Source organism: Oncorhynchus masou, chromosome 5, assembly GCF_036934945.1.
Source record: "Oncorhynchus masou masou isolate Uvic2021 chromosome 5, UVic_Omas_1.1, whole genome shotgun sequence".
NCBI classification, from domain to species: Eukaryota; Metazoa; Chordata; class Actinopteri; order Salmoniformes; family Salmonidae; genus Oncorhynchus; species Oncorhynchus masou.
Genome location: NC_088216.1, coordinates 3706378 through 3723128, shown reverse-complemented (window position 1 = coordinate 3723128; position 16751 = coordinate 3706378). Strand labels below are relative to the sequence as shown.

General features: G+C 50.3%; 1 protein-coding gene across 2 annotated transcripts in view; it reads left to right on the top strand.

Moving 5' to 3' along the window:
* The window catches only part of LOC135526064 (Golgi apparatus membrane protein TVP23 homolog A-like), a 207724-nt gene that overhangs the window by 48533 nt on the left and 142440 nt on the right, over positions 1-16751 (top strand). The gene's annotated exons all lie outside the window — the stretch shown is intronic.

Sequence of the window (16751 nt, the reverse complement as noted above, 5' to 3'; positions counted from 1 at the left end):
CTTGAGAGGCCTGGGGGACATTCAGACGAGACTTGAGAGGCCTGGGGGACATTCAGACGAGTCATGAGAGGCCTGGGGGACATTCAGACGAGTCATGTGAGGCCTGGGGGACATTCAGACGAGTCTTGAGAGGCCTGGGGGACATTCAGACGAGTCTTGAGAGACCTGTGGGACATTCAGACGAGACTTGAGAGACCTGGGGGACATTTAGACGAGACTTGAGAGACCTGGGGGACATTCAGACGAGGCCTGGGGGACATTCAGACGAGACTTGAGAGACCTGGGGGACATTCAGACGAGTCCTGAGAGGCCTGGGGGACATTCAGACGAGTCCTGAGAGGCCTGGGGGACATTCAGACGAGTCCTGAGAGGCCTGGGGGACATTCAGACGAGTCTTGAGAGGCCTGGGGACATTCAGACGAGACTTGAGAGGCCTGGGGGACATTCAGACGAGTCATGAGAGGCCTGGGGGACATTCAGACGAGTCTTGAGAGGCCTGGGGGACATTCAGACGAGACTTGTGAGGCCTGGGGGACATTCAGACGAGACTTGTGAGGCCTGGGGGACATTCAGACGAGTCTTGAGAGGCCTGGGGGACATTCAGACGAGACTTGAGAGGCCTGGGGGACATTCAGACGAGTCATGTGAGGCCTGGGGGACATTCAGACGAGGCCTGGGGGACATTCAGACGAGACTTGAGAGGCCTGGGGGACATTCAGACGAGACTTGAGAGGCCTGGGGGACATTCAGACGAGTCTTGTGAGGCCTGGGGGACATTCAGACGAGGCCTGGGGGACATTCAGACGAGACTTGAGAGGCCTGGGGGACATTCAGACGAGACTTGAGAGGCCTGGGGGACATTCAGACGAGACTTGAGAGGCCTGGGGGACATTCAGACGAGACTTGAAAGGCCTGGGGGACATTCAGACGAGGCCTGGGGGACATTCAGACGAGGCCTGGGGGACATTCAGACGAGTCTTGAGAGGCCTGGGGGACATTCAGACGAGACTTGAGAGGCCTGGGGGACATTCAGACGAGACTTGAGAGACCTGGGGGACATTTAGACGAGACTTGAGAGACCTGGGGGACATTCAGACGAGATTTGAGAGGCCTGGGGGACATTCAGACGAGATTTGAGAGGCCTGGGGGACATTCAGACGAGTCATGAGAGGCCTGGGGGACATTCAGACGAGTCATGAGAGGCCTGGGGGACATTCAGACGAGACTTGAGAGGCCTGGGGGACATTCAGGCGAGTCATGAGAGGCCTGGGGGACATTCAGACGAGTCATGAGAGGCCTGGGGGACATTCAGACGAGTCATGTGAGGCCTGGGGGACATTCAGACGACTCTTGAGAGGCCTGGGGGACATTCAGACGAGTCTTGAGAGACCTGTGGGACATTCAGACGAGACTTGAGAGACCTGGGGGACATTTAGACGAGACTTGAGAGACCTGGGGGACATTCAGACGAGGCCTGGGGGACATTCAGACGAGACTTGAGAGACCTGGGGGACATTCAGACGAGTCCTGAGAGGCCTGGGGGACATTCAGACGAGTCCTGAGAGGCCTGGGGGACATTCAGACGAGTCATGAGAGGCCTGGGGGACATTCAGACGAGTCTTGAGAGGCCTGGGGGACATTCAGACGAGACTTGAGAGGCCTGGGGGACATTCAGACGAGTCATGAGAGGCCTGGGGGACATTCAGACGAGTCTTGAGAGGCCTGGGGGACATTCAGACGAGACTTGTGAGGCCTGGGGGACATTCAGACGAGACTTGTGAGGCCTGGGGGACATTCAGACGAGTCTTGAGAGGCCTGGGGGACATTCAGACGAGACTTGAGAGGCCTGGGGGACATTCAGACGAGTCATGAGAGGCCTGGGGGACATTCAGACGATTCATGTGAGGCCTGGGGGACATTCAGACGAGTCTTGAGAGGCCTGCGGGACATTCAGACGAGTCTTGAGAGACCTGTGGGACATTCAGACGAGACTTGAGAGACCTGGGGGACATTTAGACGAGACTTGAGAGACCTGGGTGACATTCAGACGAGGCCTGGGGGACATTCAGACGAGACTTGAGAGAACTGGGGGACATTCAGACGAGTCTTGAGAGGCCTGGGGGACATTCAGACGAGTCTTGAGAGGCCTGAGGGACATTCAGACGAGTCATGAGAGGCCTGGGGGACATTCAGACGAGACTTGAGAGGCCTGGGGGACATTCAGACGAGACTTGAGAGGCCTGGGGGACAATCAGACGAGACTTGAGAGGCCTGGGGGACATTCAGACGAGTCTTGAAAGACCTGGGGGACAATCAGACGAGACTTGAGAGGCCTGGGGGACATTCAGACGAGTCTTGAGAGGCCTGGGGACATTCAGACGAGACTTGAGAGGCCTGGGGGACATTCAGACGAGTCATGAGAGGCCTGGGGGACATTCAGACGAGACTTGAGAGGCCTGGGGGACATTCAGACGAGTCATGAGAGGCCTGGGGGACATTCAGACGAGTCATGAGAGGCCTGGGGGACATTCAGACGAGTCATGTGAGGCCTGGGGGACATTCAGACGAGTCTTGAGAGGCCTAGGGGACATTCAGACGAGTCTTGAGAGACCTGGGGGACATTCAGACGAGACTTGAGAGACCTGGGGGACATTTAGACGAGACTTGAGAGACCTGGGGGACATTCAGACGAGGCCTGGGGGACATTCAGACGAGACTTGAGAGACCTGGGGGACATTCAGACGAGTCCTGAGAGGCCTGGGGGACATTCAGACGAGTCCTGAGAGGCCTGGGGGACATTCAGACGAGTCATGAGAGGCCTGGGGGACATTCAGACGAGTCTTGAGAGGCCTGGGGGACATTCAGACGAGACTTGAGAGGCCTGGGGGACATTCAGACGAGTCATGAGAGGCCTGGGGGACATTCAGACGAGTCTTGAGAGGCCTGGGGGACATTCAGACGAGACTTGTGAGGCCTGGGGGACATTCAGACGAGACTTGTGAGGCCTGGGGGACATTCAGACGAGTCTTGAGAGGCCTGGGGGACATTCAGACGAGACTTGAGAGGCCTGGGGGACATTCAGACGAGACTTGAGAGGCCTGGGGGACATTCAGACGAGTCATGAGAGGCCTGGGGGACATTCAGACGAGTCATGAGAGGCCTGGGGGACATTCAGACGAGACTTGAGAGGCCTGGGGGACATTCAGACGAGTCATGAGAGGCCTGGGGGACATTCAGACGAGTCATGAGAGGCCTGGGGGACATTCAGACGAGTCATGTGAGGCCTGGGGGACATTCAGACGAGTCTTGAGAGGCCTGGGGGACATTCAGACGAGTCTTGAGAGACCTGGGGGACATTCAGACGAGACTTGAGAGACCTGGGGGACATTTAGACGAGACTTGAGAGACCTGGGGGACATTCAGACGAGGCCTGGGGGACATTCAGACGAGACTTGAGAGACCTGGGGGACATTCAGACGAGTCCTGAGAGGCCTGGGGGACATTCAGACGAGTCCTGAGAGGCCTGGGGGACATTCAGACGAGTCATGAGAGGCCTGGGGGACATTCAGACGAGTCTTGAGAGGCCTGGGGACATTCAGACGAGTCATGAGAGGCCTGGGGACATTCAGACGAGACTTGAGAGGCCTGGGGGACATTCAGACGAGTCATGAGAGGCCTGGGGGACATTCAGACGAGTCTTGAGAGGCCTGGGGGACATTCAGACGAGACTTGTGAGGCCTGGGGGACATTCAGACGAGACTTGTGAGGCCTGGGGGACATTCAGACGAGTCTTGAGAGGCCTGGGGGACATTCAGACGAGACTTGAGAGGCCTGGGGGACATTCAGACGAGTCATGAGAGGCCTGGGGGACATTCAGACGATTCATGTGAGGCCTGGGGGACATTCAGACGAGTCTTGAGAGGCCTGCGGGACATTCAGACGAGTCTTGAGAGACCTGTGGGACATTCAGACGAGACTTGAGAGACCTGGGGGACATTTAGACGAGACTTGAGAGACCTGGGGGACATTCAGACGAGGCCTGGGGGACATTCAGACGAGATTTGAGAGAACTGGGGGACATTCAGACGAGTCTTGAGAGGCCTGGGGGACATTCAGACGAGTCTTGAGAGGCCTGGGGGACATTCAGACGAGTCATGAGAGGTCTGGGGGACATTCAGACGAGACTTGAGAGGCCTGGGGGACATTCAGACGAGACTTGAGAGGCCTGGGGGACATTCAGACGAGGTCTGGGGGACATTCAGACGAGACTTGAGAGGCCTGGGGGACATTCAGACGAGTCTTGAAAGACCTGGGGGACAATCAGACGAGACTTGAGAGGCCTGGGGGACATTCAGACGAGTCTTGAGAGGCCTGGGGGACATTCAGACGAGACTTGAGAGGCCTGGGGGACATTCAGACGAGACTTGAGAGGCCTGGGGGACATTCAGACGAGTCTTGAGAGGCCTGGGGGACATTCAGACGAGACTTGAGAGAACTGGGGGACATTCAGACGAGTCATGAGAGGCCTGGGGGACATTCAGACGAGACTTGAGAGGCCTGGGGGACATTCAGACGAGTCATGAGAGGCCTGGGGGACATTCAGACGAGACTTGAGAGGCCTGGGGGACATTCAGACGAGTCATGAGAGGCCTGGGGGACATTCAGACGAGTCTTGAGAGGCCTGGGGGACATTCAGACGAGACTTGAGAGACCTGGGGGACATTCAGACGAGACTTGAGAGACCTGGGGGACATTTAGACGAGACTTGAGAGACCTGGGGGACATTCAGACGAGGCCTGGGGGACATTCAGACGAGTCCTGAGAGGCCTGGGGGACATTCAGACGAGTTCTGAGAGGCCTGGGGGACATTCAGATGAGTCATGAGAGGCCTGGGGGACATTCAGACGAGTCTTGAGAGGCCTGGGGGACATTCAGACGAGACTTGAGAGGCCTGGGGACATTCAGACGAGACTTGAGAGGCCTGGGGGACATTCAGACGAGTCATGAGAGGCCTGGGGGACATTCAGACGAGTCATGAGAGGCCTGGGGGACATTCAGACGAGTCATGTGAGGCCTGGGGGACATTCAGACGAGTCTTGAGAGGCCTGGGGGACATTCAGACGAGTCTTGAGAGACCTGGGGGACATTCAGACGAGACTTGAGAGACCTGGGGACATTTAGACGAGACTTGAGAGACCTGGGGGACATTCAGACGAGGCCTGGGGGACATTCAGACGAGACTTGAGAGACCTGGGGACATTCAGACGAGTCCTGAGAGGCCTGGGGACATTCAGACGAGTCTTGAGAGGCCTGGGGGACATTCAGACGAGACTTGAGAGGCCTGGGGGACATTCAGACGAGTCATGAGAGGCCTGGGGGACATTCAGACGAGTCTTGAGAGGCCTGGGGGACATTCAGACGAGACTTGTGAGGCCTGGGGGACATTCAGACGAGACTTGTGAGGCCTGGGGGACATTCAGACGAGTCTTGAGAGGCCTGGGGGACATTCAGACGAGACTTGAGAGGCCTGGGGGACATTCAGACGAGTCCTGAGAGGCCTGGGGGACATTCAGACGAGTCATGAGAGGCCTGGGGGACATTCAGACGAGACTTGAGAGGCCTGGGGGACATTCAGACGAGTCATGAGAGGCCTGGGGGACATTCAGACGAGACTTGAGAGGCCTGGGGGACATTCAGACGAGTCATGTGAGGCCTGGGGGACATTCAGACGAGTCTTGAGAGGCCTGGGGGACATTCAGACGAGTCATGTGAGGCCTGGGGGACATTCAGACGAGTCTTGAGAGGCCTGGGGGACATTCAGACGAGACTTGAGAGACCTGTGGACGTCCAAGGGGGAAACAAGAATGACCCCCCCCCCCACACAGCATTAGGAATTAGAATACTGATACACAGGCATCGTATGACAGAATGACCCCCCCCCCCCCCACACAGCATTAGGAATTAGAATACTGATACACAGGCATCGTATGACAGAATGACCCCCCCCCCCCACACACATCATTAGGAATTAGAATACTGATACACAGGCATCGTATGACAGAATGACCCCCCCCCCACACAGCATTAGGAATTAGAATACTGATACACAGGCATCGTATGACAGAATGACCCCCCCCCCCCCCCCACACAGCATTAGGAATTAGAATACTGATACACAGGCATCGTATGACAGAATGACCCCCCCCCCACACACAGCATTAGGAATTAGAATACTGATACACAGGCATCGTATGACAGAATGACCCCCCCCCCACAGCATTAGGAATTAGAATACTGATACACAGGCATCGTATGACAGAATGACCCCCCCCACAGCATTAGGAATTAGAATACTGATACACAGGCATCGTATGACAGAATGACCCCCCCCCCACACCACATTAGGAATTAGAATACTGATACACAGGCATCGTATGACAGAATGACCCCCCCCCCCCCCCCACAGCATTAGGAATTAGAATACTGATACACAGGCATCGTATGACAGAATGACCCCCCCCCCCCCCCCCCCCCCACACAGCATTAGGAATTAGAATACTGATACACAGGCATCGTATGACAGAATGACCCCCCCCCCCCACAGCATTAGGAATTAGAATACTGATACACAGGCATCGTATGACAGAATGACCCCCCCCCCACAGCATTAGGAATTAGAATACTGATACACAGGCATCGTATGACAGAATGACCCCCCCCCCACACAGCATTAGGAATTAGAATACTGATACACAGGCATCGTATGACAGAATGACCCCCCCCCCACACAGCATTAGGAATTAGAATACTGATACACAGGCATCGTATGACAGAATGACCCCCCCCCCACACAGCATTAGGAATTAGAATACTGATACACAGGCATCGTATGACAGAATGACCCCCCCCCCACACAGCATTAGGAATTAGAATACTGATACACAGGCATCGTATGACAGAATGACCCCCCCCCCCCCCACAGCATTAGGAATTAGAATACTGATACACAGGCATCGTATGACAGAATGACCCCCCCCCACACAGCATTAGGAATTAGAATACTGATACACAGGCATCGTATGACAGAATGACCCCCCCCCACACAGCATTAGGAATTAGAATACTGATACACAGGCATCGTATGACAGAATGACCCCCCCCCCCCACAGCATTAGGAATTAGAATACTGATACACAGGCATCGTATGACAGAATGACCCCCCCCCCCCACACAGCATTAGGAATTAGAATACTGATACACAGGCATCGTATGACAGAATGACCCCCCCCCCCCCCCCACAGCATTAGGAATTAGAATACTGATACACAGGCATCGTATGACAGAATGACCCCCCCCACACAGCATTAGGAATTAGAATACTGATACACAGGCATCGTATGACAGAATGACCCCCCCACAGCATTAGGAATTAGAATACTGATACACAGGCATCGTATGACAGAATGACCCCCCCCACACAGCATTAGGAATTAGAATACTGATACACAGGCATCGTATGACAGAATGACCCCCCCCACACAGCATTAGGAATTAGAATACTGATACACAGGCATCGTATGACAGAATGACCCCCCCCACACAGCATTAGGAATTAGAATACTGATACACAGGCATCGTATGACAGAATGACCCCCCCCCCACAGCATTAGGAATTAGAATACTGATACACAGGCATCGTATGACAGAATGACCCCCCCCCCCCACACAGCATTAGGAATTAGAATACTGATACACAGGCATCGTATGACAGAATGACCCCCCCCCCACACAGCATTAGGAATTAGAATACTGATACACAGGCATCGTATGACAGAATGACCCCCCCCCACACAGCATTAGGAATTAGAATACTGATACACAGGCATCGTATGACAGAATGACCCCCACACCCCCACACAGCATTAGGAATTAGAATACTGATACACAGGCATCGTATGACAGAATGACCCCCACACAGCATTAGGAATTAGAATACTGATACACAGGCATCGTATGACAGAATGACCCCCCCCCCCCACAGCATTAGGAATTAGAATACTGATACACAGGCATCGTATGACAGAATGACCCCCCCCCCACAGCATTAGGAATTAGAATACTGATACACAGGCATCGTATGACAGAATGACCCCCCCCCCCCCACACAGCATTAGGAATTAGAATACTGATACACAGGCATCGTATGACAGAATGACCCCCCCCCACACAGCATTAGGAATTAGAATACTGATACACAGGCATCGTATGACAGAATGACCCCCCCCCACACAGCATTAGGAATTAGAATACTGATACACAGGCATCGTATGACAGAATGACCCCCCCCCCACAGCATTAGGAATTAGAATACTGATACACAGGCATCGTATGACAGAATGACCCCCCCCCCCACACAGCATTAGGAATTAGAATACTGATACACAGGCATCGTATGACAGAATGACCCCCCCCACACAGCATTAGGAATTAGAATACTGATACACAGGCATCGTATGACAGAATGACCCCCCCCCCCCACACAGCATTAGGAATTAGAATACTGATACACAGGCATCGTATGACAGAATGACCCCCCCCCACACAGCATTAGGAATTAGAATACTGATACACAGGCATCGTATGACAGAATGACCCCCCCCCCCCACACAGCATTAGGAATTAGAATACTGATACACAGGCATCGTATGACAGAATGACCCCCCCCCACAGCATTAGGAATTAGAATACTGATACACAGGCATCGTATGACAGAATGACCCCCCCCCCACAGCATTAGGAATTAGAATACTGATACACAGGCATCGTATGACAGAATGACCCCCCCCACACAGCATTAGGAATTAGAATACTGATACACAGGCATCGTATGACAGAATGACCCCCCCCCACACAGCATTAGGAATTAGAATACTGATACACAGGCATCGTATGACAGAATGACCCCCCCCACAGCATTAGGAATTAGAATACTGATACACAGGCATCGTATGACAGAATGACCCCCCCCCACACAGCATTAGGAATTAGAATACTGATACACAGGCATCGTATGACAGAATGACCCCCCACACAGCATTAGGAATTAGAATACTGATACACAGGCATCGTATGACAGAATGACCCCCCCCACAGCATTAGGAATTAGAATACTGATACACAGGCATCGTATGACAGAATGACCCCCCCCCCACAGCATTAGGAATTAGAATACTGATACACAGGCATCGTATGACAGAATGACCCCCCCACACAGCATTAGGAATTAGAATACTGATACACAGGCATCGTATGACAGAATGACCCCCCCCCACACAGCATTAGGAATTAGAATACTGATACACAGGCATCGTATGACAGAATGACCCCCCCCCACACAGCATTAGGAATTAGAATACTGATACACAGGCATCGTATGACAGAATGACCCCCCCCCCCACACAGCATTAGGAATTAGAATACTGATACACAGGCATCGTATGACAGAATGACCCCCCCCCCACAGCATTAGGAATTAGAATACTGATACACAGGCATCGTATGACAGAATGACCCCCCCCACACAGCATTAGGAATTAGAATACTGATACACAGGCATCGTATGACAGAATGACCCCCCCCCCCCCACAGCATTAGGAATTAGAATACTGATACACAGGCATCGTATGACAGAATGACCCCCCCCCCACAGCATTAGGAATTAGAATACTGATACACAGGCATCGTATGACAGAATGACCCCCCCCCCCCACACAGCATTAGGAATTAGAATACTGATACACAGGCATCGTATGACAGAATGACCCCCCCCCCACACAGCATTAGGAATTAGAATACTGATACACAGGCATCGTATGACAGAATGACCCCCCCCCCCACACAGCATTAGGAATTAGAATACTGATACACAGGCATCGTATGACAGAATGACCCCCCCCCCCCCACACAGCATTAGGAATTAGAATACTGATACACAGGCATCGTATGACAGAATGACCCCCCCCAGCCACACAGCATTAGGAATTAGAATACTGATACACAGGCATCGTATGACAGAATGACCCCCCACACAGCATTAGGAATTAGAATACTGATACACAGGCATCGTATGACAGAATGACCCCCCCACACAGCATTAGGAATTAGAATACTGATACACAGGCATCGTATGACAGAATGACCCCCCCACACAGCATTAGGAATTAGAATACTGATACACAGGCATCGTATGACAGAATGACCCCCCCCCCCCACAGCATTAGGAATTAGAATACTGATACACAGGCATCGTATGACAGAATGACCCCCCCACACAGCATTAGGAATTAGAATACTGATACACAGGCTCGTATGACAGAATACAGCATTAGAATTAGCTGATACACGCATCGTATGACAGAATGACCCCCCCCCACACAGCATTAGGAATTAGAATACTGATACACAGGCATCGTATGACAGAATGACCCCCCCCCCCCCACAGCATTAGGAATTAGAATACTGATACACAGGCATCGTATGACAGAATGACCCCCCCCCCACAGCATTAGGAATTAGAATACTGATACACAGGCATCGTATGACAGAATGACCCCCCCCCCACACAGCATTAGGAATTAGAATACTGATACACAGGCATCGTATGACAGAATGACCCCCCCCCCCCCCACACAGCATTAGGAATTAGAATACTGATACACAGGCATCGTATGACAGAATGACCCCCCCCCACAGCATTAGGAATTAGAATACTGATACACAGGCATCGTATGACAGAATGACCCCCCCCACACAGCATTAGGAATTAGAATACTGATACACAGGCATCGTATGACAGAATGACCCCCCCCCACACAGCATTAGGAATTAGAATACTGATACACAGGCATCGTATGACAGAATGACCCCCCACACAGCATTAGGAATTAGAATACTGATACACAGGCATCGTATGACAGAATGACCCCCCCACAGCATTAGGAATTAGAATACTGATACACAGGCATCGTATGACAGAATGACCCCCCCCCCCCACAGCATTAGGAATTAGAATACTGATACACAGGCATCGTATGACAGAATGACCCCCCACAGCATTAGGAATTAGAATACTGATACACAGGCATCGTATGACAGAATGACCCCCCCCCCACAGCATTAGGAATTAGAATACTGATACACAGGCATCGTATGACAGAATGACCCCCCACAGCATTAGGAATTAGAATACTGATACACAGGCATCGTATGACAGAATGACCCCCCACACAGCATTAGGAATTAGAATACTGATACACAGGCATCGTATGACAGAATGACCCCCCACACAGCATTAGGAATTAGAATACTGATACACAGGCATCGTATGACAGAATGACCCCCCACAGCATTAGGAATTAGAATACTGATACACAGGCATCGTATGACAGAATGACCCCCCCCCCCCACAGCATTAGGAATTAGAATACTGATACACAGGCATCGTATGACAGAATGACCCCCCCCCCCCCCACAGCATTAGGAATTAGAATACTGATACACAGGCATCGTATGACAGAATGACCCCCCCCCCACACAGCATTAGGAATTAGAATACTGATACACAGGCATCGTATGACAGAATGACCCCCCCCCCCCCCCACACAGCATTAGGAATTAGAATACTGATACACAGGCATCGTATGACAGAATGACCCCCCCCCACAGCATTAGGGATTAGAATACTGATACACAGGCATCGTATGACAGAATGACCCCCCCACACAGCATTAGGGATTAGAATACTGATACACAGGCATCGTATGACAGAATGACCCCCCCCACACAGCATTAGGAATTAGAATACTGATACACAGGCATCGTATGACAGAATGACCCCCCCACAGCATTAGGAATTAGAATACTGATACACAGGCATCGTATGACAGAATGACCCCCCCCCCACACAGTATTAGGAATTAGAATACTGATACACAGGCATCGTATGACAGAATGACCCCCCACACAGCATTAGGAATTAGAATACTGATACACAGGCATCGTATGACAGAATGACCCCCCCCCACACAGCATTAGGAATTAGAATACTGATACACAGGCATCGTATGACAGAATGACCCCCCACAGCATTAGGAATTAGAATACTGATACACAGGCATCGTATGACAGAATGACCCCCCCCCACAGCATTAGGAATTAGAATACTGATACACAGGCATCGTATGACAGAATGACCCCCCCCACAGCATTAGGAATTAGAATACTGATACACAGGCATCGTATGACAGAATGACCCCCCCCCACACAGCATTAGGAATTAGAATACTGATACACAGGCATCGTATGACAGAATGACCCCCCCCCCACAGCATTAGGAATTAGAATACTGATACACAGGCATCGTATGACAGAATGACCCCCCCCCCACAGCATTAGGAATTAGAATACTGATACACAGGCATCGTATGACAGAATGACCCCCCCCCACACAGCATTAGGAATTAGAATACTGATACACAGGCATCGTATGACAGAATGACCCCCCCCCCACAGCATTAGGAATTAGAATACTGATACACAGGCATCGTATGACAGAATGACCCCCCACACACAGCATTAGGAATTAGAATACTGATACACAGGCATCGTATGACAGAATGACCCCCCCCCCACAGCATTAGGAATTAGAATACTGATACCCCCCCCCACAGCATTAGGAATTAGAATACTGATACACAGGCATCGTATGACAGAATGACCCCCCCCCCACACAGCATTAGGAATTAGAATACTGATACACAGGCATCGTATGACAGAATGACCCCCCCACAGCATTAGGAATTAGAATACTGATACACAGGCATCGTATGACAGAATGACCCCCCCACAGCATTAGGAATTAGAATACTGATACACAGGCATCGTATGACAGAATGACTGATACCAGGCATCGTATGACCCCCCCCCAGCATTAGGAATTAGAATACTGATACACAGGCATCGTATGACAGAATGACCCCCCCCCCACACAGCATTAGGAATTAGAATACTGATACACAGGCATCGTATGACAGAATGACCCCCCCCCCACACAGCATTAGGAATTAGAATACTGATACACAGGCATCGTATGACAGAATGACCCCCCCCCCCACAGCATTAGGAATTAGAATACTGATACACAGGCATCGTATGACAGAATGACCCCCCCCCACACAGCATTAGGAATTAGAATACTGATACACAGGCATCGTATGACAGAATGACCCCCCCCCCCCCCCCCCACAGCATTAGGAATTAGAATACTGATACACAGGCATCGTATGACAGAATGACCCCCCCCCCACAGCATTAGGAATTAGAATACTGATACACAGGCATCGTATGACAGAATGACCCCCCCCCACAGCATTAGGAATTAGAATACTGATACACAGGCATCGTATGACAGAATGACCCCCCCCCCACACACAGCATTAGGAATTAGAATACTGATACACAGGCATCGTATGACAGAATGACCCCCCCCCCCCACACACACAGCATTAGGAATTAGAATACTGATACACAGGCATCGTATGACAGAATGACCCCCCCCCCCCCACACACACAGCATTAGGAATTAGAATACTGATACACAGGCATCGTATGACAGAATGACCCCCCCCCCCCCCAGCATTAGGAATTAGAATACTGATACACAGGCATCGTATGACAGAATGACCCCCCCCCCCCACAGCATTAGGAATTAGAATACTGATACACAGGCATCGTATGACAGAATGACCCCCCCCCCCCACACACAGCATTAGGAATTAGAATACTGATACACAGGCATCGTATGACAGAATGACCCCCCCCCCCCACACAGCATTAGGAATTAGAATACTGATACACAGGCATCGTATGACAGAATGACCCCCCCCCCACACAGCATTAGGAATTAGAATACTGATACACAGGCATCGTATGACAGAATGACCCCCCCCACAGCATTAGGAATTAGAATACTGATACACAGGCATCGTATGACAGAATGACCCCCCCCCCCCCCACACACAGCATTAGGAATTAGAATACTGATACACAGGCATCGTATGACAGAATGACCCCCCCACAGCATTAGGAATTAGAATACTGATACACAGGCATCGTATGACAGAATGACCCCCCCCACACAGCATTAGGAATTAGAATACTGATACACAGGCATCGTATGACAGAATGACCCCCCACAGCATTAGGAATTAGAATACTGATACACAGGCATCGTATGACAGAATGACCCCCCCCCCCACACAGCATTAGGAATTAGAATACTGATACACAGGCATCGTATGACAGAATGACCCCCCCCCCCCCCCACACAGCATTAGGAATTAGAATACTGATACACAGGCATCGTATGACAGAATGACCCCCCCCACACAGCATTAGGAATTAGAATACTGATACACAGGCATCGTATGACAGAATGACCCCCCCCACAGCATTAGGAATTAGAATACTGATACACAGGCATCGTATGACAGAATGACCCCCCCCACAGCATTAGGAATTAGAATACTGATACACAGGCATCGTATGACAGAATGACCCCCCCCCCCCACAGCATTAGGAATTAGAATACTGATACACAGGCATCGTATGACAGAATGACCCCCACAGCATTAGGAATTAGAATACTGATACACAGGCATCGTATGACAGAATGACCCCCCCCCCACAGCATTAGGAATTAGAATACTGATACACAGGCATCGTATGACAGAATGACCCCCCCCACAGCATTAGGAATTAGAATACTGATACACAGGCATCGTATGACAGAATGACCCCCCCCCCCACACAGCATTAGGAATTAGAATACTGATACACAGGCATCGTATGACAGAATGACCCCCCCCCCCACACACACAGCATTAGGAATTAGAATACTGATACACAGGCATCGTATGACAGAATGACCCCCCCCCCCACAGCATTAGGAATTAGAATACTGATACACAGGCATCGTATGACAGAATGACCCCCCCCCACAGCATTAGGAATTAGAATACTGATACACAGGCATCGTATGACAGAATGACCCCCCCCCCCCCCCACACAGCATTAGGAATTAGAATACTGATACACAGGCATCGTATGACAGAATGACCCCCCCCCCCCACAGCATTAGGAATTAGAATACTGATACACAGGCATCGTATGACAGAATGACCCCCCCCCCCCCCCACACACAGCATTAGGAATTAGAATACTGATACACAGGCATCGTATGACAGAATGACCCCCCCCCCCCACACAGCATTAGGAATTAGAATACTGATACACAGGCATCGTATGACAGAATGACCCCCCCCCCCCCCCCCCCCACACAGCATTAGGAATTAGAATACTGATACACAGGCATCGTATGACAGAATGACCCCCCCCCCCCACACAGCATTAGGAATTAGAATACTGATACACAGGCATCGTATGACAGAATGACCCCCCCCCCACAGCATTAGGAATTAGAATACTGATACACAGGCATCGTATGACAGAATGACCCCCCCCCCCCCCCCCCACACACAGCATTAGGAATTAGAATACTGATACACAGGCATCGTATGACAGATTGACCCCCCCCCCACACAGCATTATGACAGCATGATGCATATGTATTAGCCATGGCCTGAATAACAACATTGAATAACAACATCTGCATAGTGAACAGTAACTTACTCATTATTAGTATTATTGTTGTTATTATTATTGTTGTTTATCATTCCAATAGTGGTAGTAGTAGTGGTACGGGTGGTAATGGTAATGGTAACAGTTTAGTGATGGTGGTGGTAGTAGTAGTGGTATGGGTGGTAATGGTAATGGTAACAGTTTAGTGATGGTGGTGGTAGTAGTAGAGGTATGGGTGGTAATGGTAATGATAACAGTTTAGTGGAGGTGGTGGTAATGATGAAGGTGGTTGTAGTAGTAGTGGTACGGGTGGTAATGTTAACAGTTTTGTGATGGTGGTGGTGGTAGTGGTATGGGTGGTAATGGTAACAGTTTAGTGATGGTAGTAGTAGTCGTAGTAATGATGATGGTGGTTGTAGTATTGATATAAAGGTAATGATATTGGTAATGATAACAGTTTAGTGATGGTAGTAGTAGTCGTAGTAATGATGATGGTGGTTGTAGTATTGATATAAAGGTAATGATAGTGGTAATGATAACAGTTTAGTGATGGTAGTAGTAGTCGTAGTAATGATGATGGTGGTTGTAGTATTGATCTAAAGGTAATGATAGTGGTAATGATAACAGTTTAGTGATGGTAGTAGTAGTCGTAGTAATGATGATGGTGGTTGTAGTATTGATATAAAGGTAATGATAGTGGTAATGATAACAGTTTAGTGATGGTAGTAGTAGTCGTAGTAATGATGATGGTGGTTGTAGTATTGATCTAAAGGTAATGATAGTGGTAATGATAACAGTTTAGTGATGGTAGTAGTAGTCGTAGTAATGATGATGGTGGTTGTAGTATTGATATAAAGGTAATGATAGTGGTAATGATAACAGTTTAGTGATGGTAGTAGTAGTCGTAGTAATGATGATGGTGGTTGTAGTATTGATCTAAAGGTAATGATAGTGGTAATGATAACAGTTTAGTGATGGTAGTAGTAGTCGTAGTAATGATGATGGTGGTTGTAGTATTGATCTAAAGGTAATGATAGTGGTAATGATAACAGTTT